Raw genomic sequence first — 24,263 nt, forward strand, 5'->3', positions numbered from 1 at the left:
TAGGTGTGCACTGTTTCTTTTGATTTTTTGGGGTGGGTGTGCAGGTGTAGAAAGATTGTGGAGGAGCTCTAGTGGAGAAGTAGAGAGAGAGGAGGAGAGAGGGAGAGAGAGAGGCAAGGGGGTGGAGGTGGTGGTGGAGATGGAGATGGAGGAGGAGCTGGAGGTGGAGGAGTAGGAGGAGGAGGAGGAGGTTGAGGAGGAGGAGGCGTTGAAGGTGGACGTGGTTGAGGAGGATGCGGAAGTGTGGTTGGAGGTGGAGATGGAGGTGGGAGGTAAAGGTAGAGTAGGTAGAGGTGAAGGCGGAGGTGGAGGAGGTGGTGGAACAGGAGGAGTGCTAGGCAGGATGGAGGTGGTGGTGGACGTTGTGCAGGTGGTGGAGAAGGTGGAGGTGAATGTGGTTGAGGAGGAGGAGGAGGAGGAGGAGGTGGAGGTGGTGGAGGTGGAGGTGGAGGAGTAGGAGGAGGTTGTGGAGGTGGAGGTTGTTGAGGAGGCTGTGGAGGAGGAGGAGGAGGAGGAAGAGGAGGTGGAGGTGGAGGTTGAGGTGGAGGAGGAAGAGGATGTGTAGGTGGAGGAAGAGGAGGCGGAGGCGGAGGCGGAGGAGGTGGAGGTGAAGGAATAGTAGGTGGTGGAGGAGGAGGATGAGGAGGAAGTGAAGCAAGAGGAGTAGGTGGTCAAGGAGGTGGAGGTGGAGGAAGAGGAGGAGGACAAGTAGGAGGAGGCATATGCAAAGGTGGTGGAGGAGGTGGTGGAGGAAAAGGAGGAGGTGGTGGAAGAGTAGGTGGTAGAGGAGGATGTGGAGAAGTAGGAAGAGGAGGTCGAGGAGGAGGAGGTTGAGGTGGTCGATGTGGAGGAGGGGGTGGAGGTTGAGGTGGAGGTGGTGCTGGAGAAGGAGGTGGAGATGGAGATGGAGATGGAGATGGAGGTGGAGGTGGAGGTGGAGGTGGAGGAGGAGGAGGAGGTTGAGGAGGAGGAGGAGGAGGAGGAGGTGGGGGAGTAGGATGAGGAGGAGGAAGAGGTGGTTGAGGTGGAGGTGGAGGAGGTGATGTTGGAGGTGGAGGAGGCAGAGGTGGAGGAGGAGGTGAAGGAAGAGGAGGTGCTAGAGGAGGATGTGTAGGAGGAGAAAGGGGAGGATGAGGAGGAAGCCGTGGAGGATGTGGAGGTGGAGGATTAGGAGTTGGAGTTGGAGGAAGCTGAGGTTGTGGAGGGGATGTGGAGGAGGAGGAGTTGGATGTGAAGTAGTAGTTGGAGGGGGTGGACATGGATGAAGAGGCATAGGTGAAGGTTGAGGAGGTGGAGGTGTGTTGTTGGGAAAAGTATCCAATACGGAATAACCATATCCCACTCTAAGGGTGATAGTACCTCAGCAACAATCAAAGCAAAGCTATTTGAGATTACTTCTTTATGAGATGTAAGAGAGGGGAGAAAGAGATCCACTAACCGATGTCTTCCGCTAATGATTGATCCAATCTTCTCTCCTTGCTGCTTGCTCCCAGCTCCTTGCTCTTTCACTGGCCCAGCTACACCAAGATCTTGCAAAATGGCAATAGAGGGAAACTACAAGAAGCATACATTCATAACTGATTCAAGGATTAGAATAAATCAAATATACAAGTATAACAGTACACCATTGAGACACATGCATATAGAAGAATCTCAAATGCTTTATTAATGGAAGAAGTAAAGTTCAGGAAGTGATACAACCATAAAAGGCCCAATCCAGCATCACCTCCCAGCAGAAAGAAATCTCCTCTTCACCTCCTTCAAAGCAAATCACCCAATAGTTCTATACTCAGACCAACAGCACTTCCTTACATTCACAAGATTCCAGCCCCCTTAGACCTCATGAGAGAGATCTATATATAGGATTTTTGGAGAAAGGATGAGTCAGCTTTGAGCTTGGCATGAAGCTGACTAGTGTCCTCTCTCGCTTCAGTTATTCTTTAGTTCTTGAGTCCACTTGGAGGTTCTTGCTTCCACTTGGAGATCTAGACCCTCTTACTCATCACCAGTCGAATTCCCTGATCCAAGTGTCATTTTGGAAGCTTCCTAGGCATTGACACCTTGAGGAATGACTGTGCCACTTGTCCAAACTCACCCAACGCAGGTAGCCTTCTTTGCAGTTGACATTCAGCGCAGGTACACAGTGGAACAGTTGACATTCAGCGCAGATGCTCAGTGGAGCAGTTGACATGATCCAGAATTAGCTTGTTTTTGAGTGTTTTCAGGTGGAGAACTGCTATTCAGTGATGTGGTTTGCTGACCTTGTTCCTCTAGGGGTAGGAACAACATGTTTAGGGACTTTGGATCCCTCAAATTATTGACATTTCATGCTTCATGCTGTAATGCACAAAAATGTCTATAACAGTTGCCCCCTAAAGTATGAGGTCGTTTATCAGGTGAAATGCTTTATCCGGAGGATCCGAAGTTCATTCAATCACTGAGAGGTGACCTGTAATAAAATACAATACAATACATTATTTTTCATTCTGCTTTCATGATCTAGCTGAGGCGGGCATTCCCATGCTCAGCTTTATAAATTCATTTTGGTACATAGAACAGACGATCGTCTGATGGTAGACTGATAATTCTCTGCTGAAATTATCATCCTTTGAGTAGGATGATCATCTGCTGCAATGATGTACCCGTCAAATGTCTTTATATTTCCTGAATATATATCGTAGCCCGGATGGATGAAACTAGATCCGGGGTCTTCAAACTCGTTCGATCTTCACTCTAAGTACAAGTCGATCCATGTGAGAATTGCGTTGAAGTCGAACATGGAAAGACATCGCTTGATTACCGGTCAATGATGTAAACCGTTAACAAGCGCGAGAGGAATCACCGATAATGATAATGACCCTCAAGGTACTGCAGTACAATTCACGTGGTGTGAATATAGGACTTGGCGTCAAACACCACGCAAAATCCTCTGGTCGAAGGTCATTGATGTATACCTGTCGCCGGAAGTGAGAAACTTGTCATTGAGGCATGCAAGCTTCAAAGTACTGAGGGGGGTGCTCCTAGATCAAGTTCTTGGATAATGAGCTGAAGTCGACAAGAAGCGATCCGTCAAAGGAGGGCCTTAATGAATCCCACATCAGTGACACGGAACGGAGCTAATGATTTTAGTGGAGGTGAAAACAATCTGTGACATATGATTTAGGGTGGCGATCATGGGTGGATGAAGGATAATGTATGGCAGTGGATGGGACACGGTTGACTCTTTCTGAACAACATCTCTTGAACATATAACGACACTGATGCGATGGATCAGTAGCATTACCTGAAATGTGGATGGTTTGGCGAGACCATGGTGATGAGACCGGTGAATGAAACAACCCAACCCGATGTGATACGGAGGAAAAGTGTCATGTTCAAGAGCGACTTGCTACCATTAAAGCTTTGAGGTTCTCCCAATTTTTCCCCAGTCATTTCTGACCAGTACCTCTTTATTTTTGTCAAGCTTGAGGAGGATAACATATGCTTGTTCTATAACCTGCCCTTCGGGCAAGCCCATCGCTATGTTTTAGCGAGCCTAGCGATAGGGAAACTCGTTCTCGTCTAAAGACAAGTTTGTCGCTATTTAATCATTTTAACGAGTCTAACGACAAGGAAAACTCGGTCCTTTTCATTTTTAGATAGTCTGAAAAGGTACAGAAAGTTAACTCCAAAATTCTTTTTTCGTCATCTAATCCCTTAAGTCCGAAAAAGTATAAAACAATACAGAAGGGATGAGTTTTCGATAATTTTAACGAGCCGAATAAAACAAGCGCTCGACCTTTTTGTGTAATAATCCCTCAGGCCCAAAAAGATTAAAATCTAGAGGAGGGCTAGCTCTTCCGGTCACTTTAACAAGCTGGAAGGCCAAAACTCGGCAAACTTTTCATATTTTACGAGTCAGATGCAAAGAGCTCAAAGAAGACTCGTCTTTTGAGGAATGAGTGATAAACAGGGATAGCAGCAGATTCCAGGTACAAGTTGGAATTTTCCAATCACGACAGTGTCACAAGGATGGCTAGGTGAAATCACTCTTCGTAGCTGTTCCTCAAAATGGGTAAACAATCTTATGGAGGTGAATTATCGGCCAAATGACAGTGGAGGTGGCGGGTGCAAACACGACCAAGGCTTTTTATGGCTAATAAATTTACGATCACAGTGGTTATTTACCAGGATAGGTTCATTTTTTTATTTAACGAGCTTGAATGCGCCAAAACACTGCTCAATCTTATGTTTATTTTTTAACAAGCATGAACTATGTGCTAAAACTGCTCGGATCTCGCTTTTCTATTTTTTAACGAGCATAAATTCCGTGGTAAAACTGCTCGATTATATGGTCAAATTTTGATTTTTTACCAGTACAAGCTTTTCTCTTTTCAATGATAGTACTGCATTCTCAATTGCTGCAACAAACTTTGTTAGAAATGAATAATATTTGCATGAAAATGAGATTATAACCCTAATATTTCACTTTGAACTACGTAAAAAGCCATTAAAAGGTGTTTTTACCTCTCATTTACCATTTCATTTGCATTTGGTTTGTTGGAGCTCTGGAGGTGCCTCTTTCCCCTTGATTTTCACCAGCTGATTCCAGGAGATTCTGCGGACGATTTTCGGCGCCGTCTGGACCAGGTAGGAGCTAAACCCTAGCTCTTTCTTTTCATGGTTTCATTTTCCAGTTTTATGCCTGTTTTTCAGTCTTTCTGGGCCTCAGGGGTTTTGCCAGGGCGCCCTAACTTCAGCGCAGGTTCCCCATTCAAAACCTGCACTGAATGTCAAGCTGCCTTAAGGCAACCTGACCTTCAGCGCAGGTCAGACACTTTCTTCCTGCGCTGGGCTCAGAAAACTGAGTTTCCAGCTCATTTTTCGATGAATTTTCGCCAGTTTTTCATCAAAATCAGGAACTTACTCCTTCTCTTGTTTGCTTTGCAGGGAACTTTGAACAAAATGTCCCTTACATGGCGAGAACGAGAACATGAAGAGGAGGACATGATTTCCCTCCATGACCTGGTCACAGTGAACGCGCTGTAGAACTGTGGCCTGCTGAAGTTTTTCCGTATCTCTAGCATGAGAGCACAGATTACTTTGCTGCAATATATGCTTGATGCTTGGGATCCTTTTAACCAAGTATTCCAGATTAGGGGAAAGTCCATCCCCTTGACCATAGAGGACATGTACTTCTTGACTGGGTTGTCAAGATGAGGTGCCCCCATTTCCTTGTCAGGTACGGCCCGGGGGACCGATTCCACCAGAGATTATGTCCGCCAGTATTGCAGGGAAGGTTCTCAGCCGAGCAGAGACGGCAAGATTGTTATCCGTGAGATTACTGACAGGTCTCTCAGGTCCATTCTGTATACCATTGGTAGGATGGCCGGTAGCGCAGCTCTGCATGTTGCCAACAGATCTTATATGCAGCACGCCTTGGAGTGTCTCCAACCGAAAGTATTCAACTGGTGTGATGCGGTACTTGTTCAAATGAAAAGTCAGTTGACCAAGGTAAAGGACGGGAGGCTGAAGAACTTTGGATTTGGTTCTATTCTGACTGCCTTCGCCTTGGAGAAAATCCCACTGGTGCAGCCTCAATATATTATACTCGACTTGCCTTCTCCGACCGAGCCATGTATGCAGAGGTGGGTCGATCACATGTCTAGGGATGCTGGTCAACCTCAGATTACTTTTACTGAGGCCTTCTTCAGGTGGTTCGAGCGCCAGGAGATGGTCTTCTTCGAGTATCCATATGTGGGTATGGATTTCCGAGGTGATCCGGATTTGGTGCTACCGGATGGCGAACAGTGGGGCGCTATTGGTAAACTCTTTGACCATATTACTGTTTACTGTTCTTATTTATAATGTTGTCGTGCTTTATTCTATCAAGACTTTTAATCATACTCTTGGGTGCATGCAAATGTTGGTCCTGTTCGTCCAGCAGTTCGTCCGAGACCGCCAGCTGTTGCTCCGACAGTGGAGCCTACTAGGAGAGCTATCCTCCACGACCTTGACATACTGAGACCCTTACAGCTGTGCAGGAGCAGGTTGAGAGCCTTACTCTCGGCATTCCCGATGTGAGGATTGATGAGTTACCTTTACAGCTGCAGCGACACACTACTGGTGTGCCTAGACGATGGACTCGTCTCTTGCGCATGATTGCACAGGCTGTGACGTGCTATCATGAGCACAACTAGGCTAGGGTGCCCCCTAGCATCTTTTTGAGTTTTAGGTCATATGACCAATTTTGTCTTGGTTACAGAACATTATGTATGAACTATATAAACAGCTTATATATATTTTGATTTTTGAGTTTTATTCTGATTGAGTTATATGATCCATATGTACAATCTTTGATGATGTATCCCTTTTATAAATGTTGCAAATGTCTATCTAACACATAGTTTGCTAATGAGTCAGTTAATGTGTTTGAGAAAAGTATCCAATACGGAATGACCCTATCCCACTCTAAGGGTGATAGTACCTCAGCAACAATCAAAGCAAAGCTAATTGAGACTACTTCTTTATGAGATGTAAGAGAGGGGAGAAGGAGATCCACTAACCGATGTCTTCCGCTAATGATTGATCCAATCTTCTCTCCTTGCTGCTTGCTCCCAGCTCCTTGCTCTTTCACTGGCCCAGCTACACCAAGATCCTGCAAAATGGCAAGAGAGGGAAACTACAAGAAACATACATTCATAACTGATTCAAGGATTAGAATAAATCAAATATACAAGTATAACAATACACCATTGAGACACATGCATATAGAAGAACCTCAAATGCTTTATTAATGGAAGAAGTAAAGTTCAGGAAGTGATACAACCATAAAAGGCCCAATCCAGCATCACCTCCCAGCAGAAAGAAATCTCCTCTTCACCTCCTTCAAAGCAAATCACCCAATAGTTCTATACTCAAACCAACAGCACTTCCTTACATTCACAAGATTCCAGCCCCCTTAGACCTCATGAGAGAGATCTATATATAGGATTTTTGGAGAAAGGATGAGTCAGCTTGAGCTTGGCATGAAGCTGACTAGTGTCCTCTCTCACTTCAGTTATTCTTTAGTTCTTGAGTCCACTTGGAGGTTCTTGCTTCCACTTGGAGATCTAGACCCTCTTACTCATCACCAGTCGAATTCCCTGATCCAAGTGTCATTTTGGAAGCTTCCTGGGCATTGACACCTTGAGGAATGACTATGCCACTTGTCCAAACTCGCCCAACGTAGGTAGCCTTCTTTGCAGTTGACATTCAGCGCAGGTACACAGTGGAGCAATTGAAATTCAGCGCAGATGCTCAGTGGAGCAGTTGACATGACCTAGAATTAGCTTGTTTTTTAGTGTTTTCAGGCGGAGAACTGCTATTCAGTGCTGTGGTTTGCTGACCTTGTTCCTCTAGGGGTAGGAACAACATGTTTAGGGACTTTGGATCCCTCAGATTATTGACATTTCATGCTTCATGCTGTAAGGCACAAAAATGTCTATAATAAGGTGGAGGTTGAGTAGGTGATGGTGGAGGTGGAGGAGGCAGAGTAGGAGCAGGAGGATGTGGAGGCGAAGGTGGTGGAGGAGGTGGAGGTGGAGGAAGAGGAGCTGGTAGAGGACAAAGATGAGGAGTAGGTGGTCGAGGAGGAGGAGGTCGAGGTGGAGGAGACGGAGTAGGAGGAGGGGATGGATGTTGAGGTGGTGGATGTGGAGGAGGGGGTGGAGTTTGAGGTGGTAGAGGAGGAGGTGGATGAGGTGATGGTGGATGTGGTGAAGGTAGAGGTGGTGGAGGTGGCAGAGGTGGAGAAGGCGGAGGAGGTGCTGGAAAAGGATGTGGACGAGGAGGAGGGCGAGGATGAGGAGGAAGCGGTGGAGGAAGTGGAGGTGAAGGTGGAGGAGTTGGAGTTGGAGTTGGAGGAGGAGGAGGAGGAGGAGGAGGAGGAGGAGGAGGTCGAGGTTGTGGAGGGGATGTGGAGGAGGAGGAGTTGGATGTGGAGCAGTACGAGGAGGAGGTGGACGTGCAGGAGGAGGAATAGGTGAAGGTTGAGGAGGAGGAGGTAGAGGTGGAGGTGGAGATGGAGGTTCAGGAGATGATGTTAGAGGTAGAGGATGTGGAGGAGGCGGAGGTGGAGGTGGAGGAAGAGGAGGTGCTGGAGGAGGATGTGGAGGAGGAGAATGGGGAGGATGAGGAGGAAGCGGTAGTGGAGATGGAGGTAGAGGAGTTGGAGTTGGAGTTGGAGGTGGAGAAGGAGGTTGAGGTTGTGGAGGGGATGTGGAGGAGGAGTAGTTGGACGTGGAGTAGTAGGAGGAGGAGGTGGATGTGGAGCAGTAGGAGGAGGCATAGGTGAAGGTTGAGGAGGAGGAGGTGGAGGTGGAGGTGGAGGTGGAGGTTGAGGAGATGATGGTTGAGGTGGAGGAGGCAGAGGAGAAAGGGGAGGAGGATGTGGAGGCGAAGTTGGTGGAGGAAGAGGAGGAGGAGATGGTCGAGGTGGAGGAGGAAGAGGAGGAGGAGGAGGGGTTGGAGGTCGAGGTGGTGGATGTGGAGGAGGGGGTGGAGGTTGAGGTTGTAGAGGAGGAAGTGGAGGGATGAGGAGGAGGAAGAGGTGGAGGAGAAGGAGGAGGAGGAGGAGGAAGCGAGGGGAAGGTGGTGGAGGAGATGGAGGTGTAGGAAGAGGAGGTGGCAGAGGAGGATGTGGAGGAGGAAGAGGAGGACGAGGAGGGCATGGAGGGGTAGGTTGTGGAGGTGATGGTGGAGGTGGAGGAAGAGGGGAGGTTGGAGGTTGAGGTGGTGGATTTGGAGGAGGCGGTGGAGGTTGAGGAGGTGGAAGTGGAGGTGGAGGTGGAGGTGGTGGTGGAGGAGGAGAAGATGTTAGAGGTGGTGGTGGAGATGGAGATGGAGGAGGAGGTGGAGGTGGAGGAGTAGGAGGAGGAGGAGGAGGTCGAGGAGGAGGTGTTGAATGTGGAGGTGGTTGAGGAGGATGCGAAAGTGGGGTTGGAGATGGAGCGGGAGGTAGAGGTAGAGGAGGTAGAGGCGAAGGTGGAGGTGGAGGAGGTGGTGGAGAAGGAGGAGGTGGTGGGCAGGGTGGAGGTGGTGGTGGGTAGGTTGGAGGTTGAGGTTGTGGAAGTGGTGGAGAAGGTGGAGGTGGATGTGGTTGACGAGAGGAGGAGGAGGAGGAGGAGGAGGAGGTGGTGGAGGTGGAGGTGGTCGAGGTGGAGGTGGATGAGGAGGTGGAGGTGGAGGAGTAGGATGAGGTTGTGGAGGTGGAGGTTGTTGAGGAGGATGTGGAGGTTGAGGTTTACAACTTTGATATTGAAAATCATAGGTGGCCACACATAATTTTAATCACCTTTATCATAACTTTGTTAGTGAATATGAAAAAATAGTATTTGACTTAAACTAGAAAATTAAATTAAATTTTACTAATTAAATTGTTGTCCTCATAATTACTTATTTATATTATAGTTTTTATACATATTATTTGTTATATTATCATGTAAATATTGATATCTAAATTTTCTCAATAAGTATTATAAATAAAAAGAATGAAATGATATGCAATTTTATTTTCTTTAAGCTTTCTCAGGAGGAAGAGGAGGAGGAGGAGGAGGAGGAGGCAATGGAGGAAGATGAGGTGGAGGTGAAGGAAGATGCAGAGGAGTAGGTAGAGGAGGCTAAGGAGGTGGAGGCAGAGGCAGGGGAGAAGGAGGTAGGGGAGGAGGAGGAGGAGATGGAAGCAGAGGGGGAGGATCATGAGGAGGAAGAGGCGGCAGCAAGGATTAGGAGGAGGAGATGGAAGCAGAGGAGGAGGAGCATGAGCAAGAGGAGCCAATGACTAGGAGGAGGAGTAGGTGGAGGCAGAGGCGATGACGAGGGAGGAGGCAACGAAGAAGGTGGGGGAAGAGGAGGACGAGACAGAGAGGATGGGGTAGCGCAAAGTGGGGTGGCGATAATGGCAGAGGAGGCGGTGGAGGCAAAGAAGGTGGACGAGGAGGAGGAGAAGGAGGAGGAGGCAAAGGCAGAGGTGGCGGCATTGGCAGTGGTGGTGGTGGTTGTGGTGGATGAAGAGGAGGAGCATGTGGTGGTCATGGTGGTGGTGGAGGTGGAGGAGGATGAGGGGGTGAAGTTGGTTTAGGAGGAGGTGGAGGTGGTGTTGGAGGTGGAGTAGGAGGAGGAAGTGGAGGTGGTGTTGGAGGTGGAGTAGGAGGAGGAGGTGGAGAAGGTGGTGGCGGCAAAGGAAGAAGAGGAGCAGGAGAAGGAAGAGGAGGAGGTGGTGTTGTTGGTGGAGGTTGAGGTGGTGGATGAGAAGGCAGAGGTGGTGGTGGTGCAGGAGGAGGTGGAGGTGGAGGATAAGTAGCAAGAGGAGGCAGAGGTTGAGGTCATGGAGCAAGAGGAGAAGGAGGAGGAGGAGGTGGTGGTGGTGGAGGAGGAGGTAGACGTGGAGATGGAGGAGGAGGAGGTGGTGGTGGTGGAGATGGAGAAGGAGGAGGAGGAGGAGGAGGTGGAGGTGGATGTTGGGGTGGAGGTGGTGGATGAGGACCAAGAGGAGGTAGAGGTGGAGGTCATGGAGGAGGAGAAGGAGGAGGAGGGGGTGGTGGTGGAGGAGAAGGTAGACGTGGAGATGGAGGAGGAGGAGGAGGAGGAGGTGGTGGATGTGGAGAAGGAGGAGGAGGAGGAGGTGGTGGTGGAGGTGGAGGTAGTGGTGGAGTAAGAGGTGGTGGAGGTATAGGTGGACCTAGAGTAGGAGGTGGTCAGGGCATAGGTGGATATGTAGGAGGAGGAGGAGAAGGATGAGAGTGGTGTGGAAGACGAGGATGAGGAGGTAGTAGGGGTGGAAGTGGTGGTGGAGGAAGATTGGAGGTGGAGGAAGAGTCTAGGTGGAGGTTGAGGTGGAGGAGGAGGTGAAGGTTTACATGGAGGTTTAGGTGGAGGAGGAGGAGGAGGAGGAAGAAGAGGAGGAAGAGGAGGAAGAGGTGGTGGAGGAGGTGGAGGTGGAGGAGGAGAAGGAGGAGGAGGAGGAGGGGGTGGAGGATATGGAGGTGGAGTTGTAGTTGGTGGTGAGTAAGGAGGCAAAGGAGGACGAGGAGGAGGAAGGAGAGGCAGAGCAAAGGTGGAGGAGGAGGAGGAGGAGGAGGTGTTGTGGATGAGGAGGTGGAGTAGGAGGAGTAGGAGGAGGAGTTGGATGCAGAGGTGGTGTAGGAGGCAGAGGCAAAGGAGGTGGAAGAGGAGGTAGAGGCAGAGGTGGTGGAGGTGGTAGAGGTGGAGGTGGTGGAGGAGGTGGATGTGGAGGTGGGGCAAGAGGAGGTGGTGAAGGAGCAGGAGGAGGTGGTGGTGGTGGAGGAAGAGGAGGAGGAGGATGTGGTGGTTGAGGAGGTGATGATGGAGGTGGAGTTGGAGGAGGTGGTGGAAGATGAGGAGGAGAAGGAGAAGGTAGTGGGGGAGGTGGAGGTGGAGGAGAGGAGGAGGAGGAGGAGGGGTAGCTGTGGAGGAGGAGGAGGAGGAGGTGGAGGTGGAGGTGGAGTTGGAGATATGCAAGTTAATTTAAGATTCATGTCTTAAATTCAAATATTAAATTGTCACTCTCTTCTCCATTGTTGCAAATGACAGATATAGTCTCATGAATCTAGAACATATCTCTTCACATACATAATATCCTACTATTAAATGATAAGTAATTCATTTAGGAATATTTCCTCTATTCACAAATATATTGACTCAAGTACATCAAATTTCTTTTACATTTAGATCTGATATATTGGATAAGAATTTGAAGAATTTATGAAGATCAAAATTTTGTGTTTATTTTGATTAAAACTTTTGTTAGTCCCTTAAACACTTATAGCTCTAGTTTTGTTGTTCAATGAATCATTTATTTGGGAATGACTGGTTTCATCTTAGAATTATCATTTATTTCAGAAGTGTTGGTTAAAGTTAACGTTGTTTCTTGAATAAGAAGCCTTATGTTCTTGTTTTCTTCTATTTACATGAGAAACATATGACATGAGGAATCATATATGGTTTTTTTTATTCTTAGTGTATTCAAAATTTTTTGTGTAATTATAATTACATTTTTATATATCTAATGGTTTAAGGAAAAAAAAATCAGTTCACTTTTTGGCATGACCTGAGCTTCTTCACATTTTAGAGAATCCACAATTTATCTTGTATTTTGTTTTGAAATATTTATTAGGAAAGGGGAATATGTTATACTTTTATATTTGTATGGAATAATGACCTATGATCTAGCTTCCTATGTGTTCAATGTAGGGGATCTATTTTCATGGGAAAAACATTCTTTTAATGAAATTATAATTTTTGGGAAAATGATAAAGGAGAAACACATATAATTAGTCGAGGAGGAGAGACTAATTAGTGTATTATCATTTTTGAAGTTGAAATCCTTTGATACTACTTATTTTGTAACATGTTATGCTAAGTAATGAACATTTTTCTTTATGGGCTATATTTTTGAACTCGAAAATTATGGCTTTATAATGAGTTTGTGTTAATTAATTTTTTATCATATAAGATATTAGGTTTCATTACATATTTTGTCTTTCAGTCAATCTCATTGCGCATTTTGTGTAATTTCAAAAAATTGTGTATTGATCAACAATTATTAGAGTTTTGATTGAAGAAGAAAACATAATAGTTATTATAATAGTTACACACCAAGGAGTTGAAAAAACTTATATATGGTGATGAACCACCAAATCCTAATGATGTTGGTTTATTTGAAGCGGTGTAATTGGATAATTGGTTAAATCACAAGTCAAGTCGATGTTCACTTTTTTTTCCTATTTGGTTCAGTTGACTATCCTTGGTCATATGCTTATGATGATCACCTTTCTATGTTGAGTTTGTCTAGAATTAATTTTTTAGGTTGTTCTTTTTCTCAACTATGATAATTTTCTATAGTTTTGTTTCAATGAATACATATTCTCCATGTCCAAGCAACTGCAAGACATCAAACCCAACACATTATTCTATAAATTGTTCTAATTTTCTATGCTTCTTTTCTTTTCTACTCTTTATACGATATCCTCAAAAACTTTTCATGCAATTGAGTGTACATTCTATTGTTGTTGCATGTCTTCTAGTTGAATACCTGGAAATATTCCATTTCCATTTATTGTATATGTTTACATCCCTATTGGTTTCCAATGCCATGAGTCTTTGCTCACAATATTCTTACGAGATTATGTCACAAGTTCTAAGAGGTCAAATTTAAATGGTTGTGTATAATTATGCTTCCCTTTCTTCTTCTTGTTCAGCATCTCGAAGGAGTAAAATTATATCCCCTTGTTCTTCTCAAGCTTATGGTGGAATTTGGAATATTATATTAGATTATTCACTGATCTTATATATATTTCATCAATTGTAGGCTGATAGAGAATCTCTTGCAGGTCTACATCTAAAGAGTTGACATACCAAACTCCAATTATTTGTATGGACTATTGAACATGCGATGAGGGAGGATTCATTTTTTGTATGTGTTGAGGTACTCTCCATCTATTGGAAGATTTTTAAACATTTCTAGAGGACTAACTAGTGAAGTTTGTTTCATTTCTACCGAAATTAGTAAGGAGGGGAACCAAATGGACTTATTAGAATTTTCACATTCATACTGGTTCATATTCAGCGTGTCTCCAACGTCTTTTTCTTTTTCCTAGTTGTATATTTTTCCTATCATGAGCATATGACCAATTTATTGTAGAATAGTGATATGTTAGAGACTCTCACTATTCATGCAAAATGAGTCTCTCTCATTAGGAAATATTTAGAAATATTTATTATTCATATTGTATTTAATAGTGGAAATAGGAAAAAACCATATAGAAATATAGAATTTGGAAATTTAGGAGTTTTATAATTTTGAAATACATATAACTAAATATATAAAAAAACATATATATCCTTGATTAATATTAATTGACGGAAGGAATAATAGCTAATATGAACTTCAAACACCAACATTAAGACCTTAAAGCGTCTACAAAATATACACCATCATTGCATGATCTAATGCGTGAAATGTGAGTACTAGTCAAAATCATTACCATATGTTGACTCACAAAAAGTGCTTTTTGGGTCAATATCATAATAAAAGTCATTACCATATGTTGGCTCACTAAAAGTTGTTTTTGCTCCAATATCAATAATCAAAATATCATCTCAACAATACAAAATATCTATTATATTACTTTCTTACGGGATTTAATTTGGAGTTACACTTCATTCAAATTGATCACTATGTTATGACACTTTAAGTGCATAAAATATATAGTTTTAATGGTATAGTTAATGTGTTTGATATTAAAATTGATGTGTATTGTAAAATATCAAGAATTACAATGTCATGATCATGAAGTGTAGTAGGGGTCATAGTTTCTATAATTCATTGTGTTTTAAAGATCATAGGGCACTATAGTTCAATTAATATTAGAGTTAGTCCCTTAAGAATTACGTGACCAATGTCATTGTTTTTTAATGGTAATAGTTGTTAGAGGTTGCATTATGGAAGTGTTTTTAATTATCTAAGAGTATGAGTGATCACAATAAATTAGCAGTTATGGGTCATATTAGTGTTTTGAAATTCATAATGGTTTATCGTTAAGGGGCACACATTGTATAAGATATTTTAAGAGGGTCAAATGTTACCTTAAATAAGGGAAACAATTTTTTCAGGGTTAATATATAGTGCAATATGTAGAAATATCTAATAATCAATTCATTATAATTAGTGAATTGATAGATACATATATTAATATATATATTTACAGATCAAAATATTATTGGGAAACCCAATGTGTGTTTCCTTATGATTTCGCTCGTTGTTTTAATCCAATAACTAATGGGTTGTACTTAAAAAAAAACCCTGAGTGATTTAATAGCTAAGTTTTTGATACTCCTAGAGTTTTTCAAGGCTCTTAGAAATATTGAAAAAATTAGGTTATCTTGAAATAAATATTTTATTTGTATATTTATCATTTAAATTTTCCAACCTAAAAGTATTTAAAATATATATATAAATTAATTAATTCTTAGTTACTAATGAAGAGGATTATTAATCTATATGATTTTATTTATTAGTTAATTTTTATTAGTGAAAAATATTGTTAACCCATATGAATTTGAATATCTTTTTTCTTATTTAACAACTCATTCTCAAATTTTATTTTGACAATTTTATTATTGAGCAAACAAAATTATGGATAATGACTTTCACCCCATTTTCGTAATCGTCAATTCAAATTGATAGTGTGAGATAAAGATTGACATTTCAGATTTAAGCATTAACTTTGTACATATTCTCTTGACGGTGAAGAATGCAATTTAAAAATTGAGATTTTAAGTTTCACTATTACCTTTTTAACTTTGAAATTTTGTGTTTTTACTGCAAAAACAATTAAATAGTGAGAATTTCTAACTTTGAAACTATCCATTTTTTACTTCAAAAGAAAATAAATATTATTTTGAAATTGAACTTTTAAATTTTTACTTTTCCATCAACTATTTTCTCTTTCTAACTTTGAAATTAGTTTTCATATCATATAACTTTGCATCACTAGTCAAACCTACCTTTTCCTGAGGTCTTAGTTCTGAGATTATCACATCCTATTTTTCTTGTTGTTCCATGTTCCTTCACATACTGAAAAGAGATAGATAATTCTTGTTCCTCCCCATACTGAAAAGAGAGATAATTCTTATTGAATTTGATATCAACCAAGTCAAACACTAGTTGGGGGATATAGGAAATCGCCAATCTTTTACCTCAAAAGAAATTTTTTAAATTTAACCTTTAATTTTTTACTTTGAGTTCCTTTAAATTTAAAGGTAAATTATTTTGGTTTGTATTTTTTTAATTTAACGAGTGGTTTTTTTTTACTGAATGTAATTTATAGTTTTTAGTTTTAAATTTAACCTCTAATTTTTTACTTTTCTCTCTTTAATTTTTAAAGGTAAATTATTTTGGTATGTATTTTTTTAATTTAACGGGTGATTTTTTTACTGAATGTAATTTATACTTTGTTTTTAAATTTAAGTCATTTTTGCTTTTTGGGGCTGTACCTTCTAAATTTAGGTAATTTTTTGCTCTTATGGGCTGTCCTATTAGCTTCATAGCCATTTTCTCACCATCACAAATTTATGTTATGTTTTTAAATTTAGATTATCTTTTGCTTTTTCGGGCTGTACTTTGTAAATTTAGGTAATTTTTTGCTTGTATGGGGCCGTTTTCTCACAATCGCAATCTCACCTAGCCAATATGTGATGATTTTGAAACTATGCTCATGCCCAATTGTTCGATGATAGTGTTTTCATTGGTAACGTTGGCTCTGTATCTTTGATGATTTTGAAACTATGCTCATGCCCAATTGTTCGATGATAGTGTTTTCATTGGTAACGTTGGCTCTGTATCTTTGTTGGGAGAGCGTGAGACTGAATATATGAAGATCGTGTGTTCGATATGTATCTTTGAGAGAGCGTGAGACTGAATATATGAAGATCGCGTGTTCGATATGTATCTTTGATGGGGGAGTCTAAGACAGAATATATGTTTATTGTTCGATGTGTATCTCTATTGGGACAGAGTCACACTGAATATATGAAGATCATGTGTTCGATCCACAGTCAACGCCCCTGTCACTTCGTAAATCTACTTCCAATTAGGGTTGACGTAAGTAGCCATTTCTGTCAATTCCAATTATCTTAACATTCCATGCCTCTTCTTCGATCTTTGTTTATAATATTTTTCTGAAACTATGGATATTGTTTATTTTGTTTTCACGTTTGAATCCAGGCCTCTAAAGATCATGTGTTCTATCTGTATATCTTTGTCGAGAGAGAGTCAGATCCACGCTCAACGCCGTTGTCACTTCATAACTCTACATCCAATCAGGCTTGAGGTAAGTAGCCATTTCTGTCAATTCAAATTAGCTTAACATTCCATGGCTCTTCTTCTTCGATCTTTGTTTATAATTTTTTTCTGCAAATATGGATATCGTTTACTTTGTTTGCATATTTTGTTTGCATATTTGAAGCCACGCCTCTTCTTTGAGCCTTGCTTTAAAGTATGGTTTATAAAAACATTTTACAACTATGAATAGCGTTTATCGACAATTTTCTTTGCACAATGTAATGTCTTGTTTATAAATTTTTTGTACAGCTATTGATATCATTTATGGATATGTTGTCTATAGATTTTTTTTAAAGCTATAGATATCGTTTAGGGATATGTTGTTTATAAAAAATTTCTACAACCATGGATACCTTTTTGGATAATTTTGTTCGCACATTTGAAATGTTGAACACTGGTTTATAATTATTTTTCTGCAACTATGCAACTATGGAAAGTACTTATTAAAACTTTTCACATTTCATAGTTTTCGTGTTTCATTATAATTTTTTCACACATTGAAAAGTCTGAATTCATCCTCAATTATTATATCGGCCAGTCGTTTGCACTGAACCTTGGTCTTATGGTTACGGAGATATCAATCATTGATACACGTAGCCCCAAAATTATGATGCAAAAAACATAGAAATTCTTGCAAACATTCACCTCTTTCCTGGTTTGTTAAACGATGGATTGGAAATGTTCCTTGGGTGGGTGATAAACTTTGATGTCTCATTTTTATTTATCTATATTCTAATATGAAAATAGATTCAACTTTTTTTGTTGGAATTGGAATTTGGCATTGAGATTATATATTTTTGAAATTTAGAATACAAAAATAAATTCAACACTCTAAATTGTATTTTTAAATATAAAAATTATTCTTAATATTCTAAATTGTATTTTTAAATATAAAAATTATTCTTAATACTTTTAAATATAGACATGTAGCAATATGAATATGCTGAAAATAGTCAAAGTTATTTTTTCTTTTTTCTTTTTTCTTTTTTCTAAATAAAACATGAAAATGTTGTCCTCTTAAACTACATTGCACTTCGATTGCTCGGTGTTCACTTTTGTTGTTCACCACCCTTACAACTTTGATATTGAAAATCATAGGTGGCCACACATAATTTTAATCACCTTTATCATAACTTTGTTAGTGAATATGCAAAAATAGTATTTGACTTAAACTAGAAAACTAAATTAAATTTTACTAATTAAATTGTTGTTCTCGTAATTACTTATTTATATTGCAGTTTTTTATACATATTACTTGTTATATTATCATGTAAATATTGATATCTGAATTTTCTCAATAAGTATTATAAATAAAAAGAATGAAATGATATGCAATTCTATTTTGTTTAAGATTTCTCAGGAGGAGGAGGAGGCAGTGTAGGCAGAGATGGAGGAGGTAGAGGAGGAGGTGGAGGCGAAGGCAGAGGTGGCATAGGAGAGGAGTAGGAGCGGGCAGAGGAGGCAGAGGAGGCAGAGGAGTAGGTGTAGGAGGCAAAGGAGGCGGAGGCGGAGGCGGGGGAGAAGGAGGTAGGGGAGGACGAGGAGGAGGAGAAGATGGAAGCAGAGGGGGAGGATCACAAGGAGGAAGAGGTGGCAGCAAGGAGGAGGAGGAGGAGCGCGAGCAGGAGGAGGTAGTGGTGAGGAGGAGGAGCAGGTGGAGGTAGAGGCGGTGATGAGGGAGGACGCAGGGCAAGAGGAAGAGTAGGTGGAGGGGATGGGGCAACGTGAAGGGGGGTGGCGACAATGGCAGAGGAGGTGGTGGAGGAAAAGGAGGTGGATGAGGAGGAGGAGGAAAAGGTAGAGGCGACGACATTGGTAGTGGCAGTGGTGGTTGTGGTGGATGAAGAGGAGGAGCATGTGGTGGTGATGGTGGTGGCAGAGGTGGAGGAGGAGGAGGAGGGGGTGAAGGCAGTTTAGGAGGAGGTGGAGGTGGAGTAGGAGGAGGAGGTGGAGGAGGTGCTGGCAGAAGAGGAGGAGGACGAGGAGGAGAAGGAAGAGGAGGAGGTGGTGTTGTTAGTGGAGGTTGAGGTGGTGGATGAGAAGGCGGAGGTGGTGGTGCTGTAGGAGGAGGTGGAGGTGGAGGATGAGGAGCAAGAGGAGGTAGAGGTTGAGGTCATGAAGGAGGAGGAGAAGGAGAAGGAGGAGGGGTTGGTGGTGGAGGAGAAGGTAGAAGTGGAGATGGAGGAGGAGGAGTAGGAAGTCGAGGAGGAGGAGGTGGTGGAGGTGGAGGAGGAGGAGGAGGAGGTGGAGGTGGAAGTGGATGTTGGGGTGGAGGTGGAGGCAGTGGTGGAGTAGGAGGTGGTGGAGGTACAGGTGGATGTGGAGTAGGAGGTGGTCAGGGTATAGGTGGATGTGGAGGAGGAGGAGGAGGAGGAGGAGGAGGAGAAGGATGAGAGTGGTATGGAAGAGGAGGATGAGGAGGAGGCAGAGGTGCAAGTCATGGTTGAGGAAGAGTGGAGGTGGAGGAGGAGCATAGGTGGAGGTGGAGGAAGAGTCTAGGTGGAGGTTGAGGTGGAGGAGGTGGTGAAGGTTTACGTGGAGGTTTAGGTGGAGGAGGAGGAGGAGGAGGAGGAGGAGGAGGAAGAGGAGGAGGAGGAGGTGGTGGAGGAGGTGGAGGTGGAGGAGGAGGAGGAGGAGGAGGAGGAAGAGGAGGGGGTGGAGGATGGGGAGGTGGAGTTGTAGGTGGTGATGAGTAAGGAGGCAGAGGAGGAGGTCGAGGAGGAGGGAGAGGCAGAGAAAAGGTGGAGGAGGAGGAGGAGGAGGAGTTGGAGGTGGAGGTGTTGTGGATGAGGAGGTGGAGTAGGAGGAGTAGGAAGAGGAGTTGGATGCAGAGGTGGTGTAGGAGGCCGAGGTAGAGGAGGTGGAAGAGGAGGTAGAGGTGGAGGTGGTAGAGGTGGAGGTGGTGTAGGAGGTGGGGCAAGAGGAGGTGGATGTTGAGGTGGGGCAAGAGGAGGTGGTTAAGGAGGAGGAGGAGGTGGTGGTGGTGGAGGAAGAGGAGGAGGAGGATGTGGTGGTTGAGGAGGTAGTGGTGGAGGTGGAGTCGTAGGAGGTGGTGGAGGATGAGGAGGAGAAGGAGAAGGTAGTGGGGAGGTGGAGTTGGAGGAAAGGAGGAGGAGGAGGAGGGGTGGCTGTGGAGGAGGAGGAGGAGGAGGTGGAGTTGGAGCTGGAGCTTGAGATATGCAAGTTAATTTAAGATTCATGTCTTAAATTCAAATATTAAATTGTCACTCTCTTCTCCATTGTTGCAAATGAAAGATATAGTCTCATGAATCTAGAACATGTCTCTTCACATACATAATATCCTACTATTAAATGATAAGTAATTCATTCAGGAATATTTCGTTTATTCACAAATATAGTGATTCAAGTACATCAAATTTCTTTTACATTTAGATCTGATATATTGGACAAGAATTTGAAGCATTTATGAAGATAATTTTTTTTTTGTTTATTTTGATTAAAACTTTTGTTAGTCCCTTAAAAACTTATAGCTCTAGTTTTGTTGTTCAATGAACCATTTGTTTGAGAATGACTGGTTTCATCTAATTATCATTGATTTCAGAAGTGTTGGTTAATGTTAACGTTGTTTCTTGAATACGAAGCCTTATGTTCTTGTTTTCTTAAGTTTACATGAGAAACATAGGATATTAGGAATCATATATGGATTTTTTTATTCTTAGTGTATTCCAAATTTTTTGTGTAATTATTATTACTTTTTTATATATCTGATGGCTTAAGGAAAAAAAAAATTGAGTCCACTTTTTGGCATGACCTGAGCTTCTTCGCTTTTTAGAGAATCCACAATTTATCTTGTATTTTGTTTTAAAATATTTATTAGGAAAGGGAAATATGTTATACTTTGCTATTTGTATGGAATAATGACCTATGATCTAGCTTCCTATGTGTTCATTGTAGGGGATCTATTTTCATGGGAACAACATTCTTTTAATGAAATTATAATTTTGAGGGAAAGGCTAAAGGAGAAACACATATAATTAGTGGAGGAGGAGAGACTACTTAGTGTATTATCATTTTTGAAGTTGAACTCCTTTGATGATACTTATTTTGTAACATGTTATGCTAAGTAATGAACATTTTTCTTTATGGGCTATATTTTTGAACTCAAAAATTATGGCTTTATAATGAGTTTGTGTTAATTAATTTTTTTACCATATAAGATATTAAATTTCATTACATATTTTGTCTTTTAGTGAATCTCATTGCGCATTTTGTGTAATTTCAAAAAATTGTGTATTGATCAACAATTACTAGAGTTTTGATTGAAGAAGAAAACATAATAGTTATTATAATAGTTACACACCAAGGAGTTGAAAAAACTTATAGATGGTGATGAACCACCAAATCCTAACGATGTTGATTTATTTGAAGTGAAGTAATTGGATAATTATTTTTCTATTAGAGAATCAATGCATAATAAGGAAAAATAACATGATGTAAAGTTTAAATGAGGGATTCACTAATAATTTACAAGATTTTATAATTAAGTGAATGATTCACTAATATTGTACAACATTTTACAATTCATTGAAGGACACACCAATATTTTACAATATTTTATATTTTAGTAAAATATTCCAAAAAAATGATATATACTTGTTGTAGTGTAGTAGACAATGATCATTGGTTACTAGTAGAAAGGAAAACAAGAAATCACATGAAGATAAAGAACATAGGAATAGAAGAAGTGAAACGATGTAGCAGAGAAGCAACAAAGTGTTACTTTATATTATATTCTCTTAACAAGACAATCACAAAAGGCAGAATGATGCATATATATATATATATATATATATATATATATATATATATATATATATATATATATATATATATATTATGTAGAGATAGTCAGAATAATTTAAGTCAAAACTAATTTAGCCTATCTAACTTATAATCTTGACTCGACTAGAGAGTTGATCAACTTTATAATATCAATTGTAGAATTGTTTGGGATGGTAAACTAAGTTGACCAGCCCCTCCAACATCTCCCCTACTCTTAATTCATTCTTTGTGAAGAAAGACATGAAGATTTGGAGTCTTACAAAATTTGATACACCATAAATTAAAAAATGTAAATCCTAATAATGATATAAAAGTTCATTGAGAAGGGTGGTTGGCTAATTAGAAGATCTAGTTTCGTGGTGAACTAGAACTTCTTGAATTACATCTGCAAGATTTAAAATGTGAATTCCTCTTCTTTTCATTTCCTTGGCTAATTGATTGGAACATTCAATTTCAAATTCCTGAGTGTGATGTTGCTGTTCAGAAGAGAGACCAAATCCAAAAAGCTTGGCTCAAAGAAATTGAATTTATGTCATGGGGAAGATGATCGAGACAATTGTGCTATTGCAAGTGCCGGTGTTGAAGTCATAGGGAATTTTGTTTGATAAGTATTTGGTGCAAGAACTTGAATATCTTGACGAATATAGATCCTTTCCATGAAAATATACTTTCATGGGCATCACATGCTTTTAAATATTTCAAATATTGTAATTTGTCAGCTAGTGATATGTGTTGTGACAATTCTTGATCAACTAGTATTTGATGTTCTAATAGTTACACTTTATCAATAATTCGATGAAAATAATCAATATAGTTGGAATTTATTAACAATTCCCTGAAAATAATCAATAACATTCGAAGATTCTACTTTTAATCTCTTCCCTTCTCTAAAACACTGTCTCTAATCCTGTTGTATTTGGGATTAATATTTTTCTCCTGTAAAACCTAATTCTCACAGGTAGACTTTGTTCGAGGTTGAATTACTTGTCGGGAGTACAATTCTCAAATTAGAAATTATTGAGTTTATATTTGACCACATGCGGGTGATAAATATATTAGGAGAATATTATAAACATTGGGCTCTGTGATATAATGTTTGTTTTAACTCTTTCTTTTTTGTGGAAAATTCTTGATGAGCCTTTTGGATTATAGTGGATATTTTTTCATTCCCTTGAACTATCACTTTATCTCACAATTTATTTACATGAGTAGTTATTTTCTTATTGTGGTCGACCAATTGTTGTACAAACTATTGAATTGCAATAAGTAGATCATCAATTCTTCTTGGAAATTTATAACGCTTTAAAATACATTTTTGTAACTTTTTTAAGTGTTTATTAAAAGAATTTAATAAAGTGTTATAACCCTAAACCGTAAACTCTAAGAATTTTATAACATTTTAATAAGATTTTTGTAACGTTTACTTAAGTTTTTAATAAAATAATTTACTGAAGTGTTATAAACCCTAAACACCAAATCTTAAACACCAAACCCCAAACCCTAAACCCTAAAATCTAAGCATTTATGATCTATTAAAAATACTTTTGTAAATTTTATTGAAGTGTTTATTAAAAGAATTTAGTAAGATGTTATAAAACCTAAACCCTAAAACCTAGACCCTAAACCCTAAACCCTAAACTCTAAACCCTAATCATTAATTCACATTTTAAAAAGACTTTTGTAACATTTTTAAGTGTTTTTTAAAATCACTTAATAAACTTTTGTAAACCATAAACCCTAAACAATAAACCCTAAACCCTATAAACTAAACCCTAAACCCTAAACCCCAAACCCTAAAACCTAAACCATAAACCCTAAGAATTTTATAATAGTTTAAGAAGAATTTTGTAGCTTTTATTTAAGTGTTTATTAAAATAATTAATAAAGTGTTATAAACCCTAAACAATACACACAAAACCCTAAACCCTAAACCCTTGACCCTAACCATTTTATAAAATTTACAAAATCATTATGTAACTTTTATTTAAGTGTTTATTAAAAGTATTTACTAAAATGTTGTAGACCCTAAACACTAAACCCCAAAACTAAACCCAAACTCCAAACCTTAAACCCTAAACCCTAACCCTAAATCATAAATCCCAAACCCTAAACCCTAAACCCTAATCATTTTATAACATTTTAAAAATTATTTTGAAACTTTTAATTAAGTGTTTATTAAAATCATTTACTAAATTCTTATAAACACTAAACCCTAAATCATAAACCCCAAACCCTAAACCCTAAACCCTAAACCTTCAACCCTAAACCCCAAACCATGATCATTAAACCCTAAACACTAAGCATTTTATAACATTTTAATTTTTTTTTTTGTAATTTTTCTTTTAGTGTTTATTAAAAGAATTTACTAGAGTGTTATAAACCCTCAACCCTAAACTCTAAACAATAAACCCTAAATCCTAAACCCTAAACTATAAACCTGAAACCCTAAACCCTAAACCATAAAGCCTAAACTATAAAGCCTAATAATTTTATAACATTTTAAAAAAACATATTGTAGCTTCTATTTAAGTGTTTATTAAAATCATTTACTAAAGTTTTATAAACCCTAAACCCTAAT

Source organism: Pinus tabuliformis, chromosome 5_2 (assembly GCF_031772625.1).
Source record: "Pinus tabuliformis cultivar Carrire ecotype Pingquan chromosome 5_2, CPIR1, whole genome shotgun sequence".
NCBI classification, from domain to species: Eukaryota; Viridiplantae; Streptophyta; class Pinopsida; order Pinales; family Pinaceae; genus Pinus; species Pinus tabuliformis.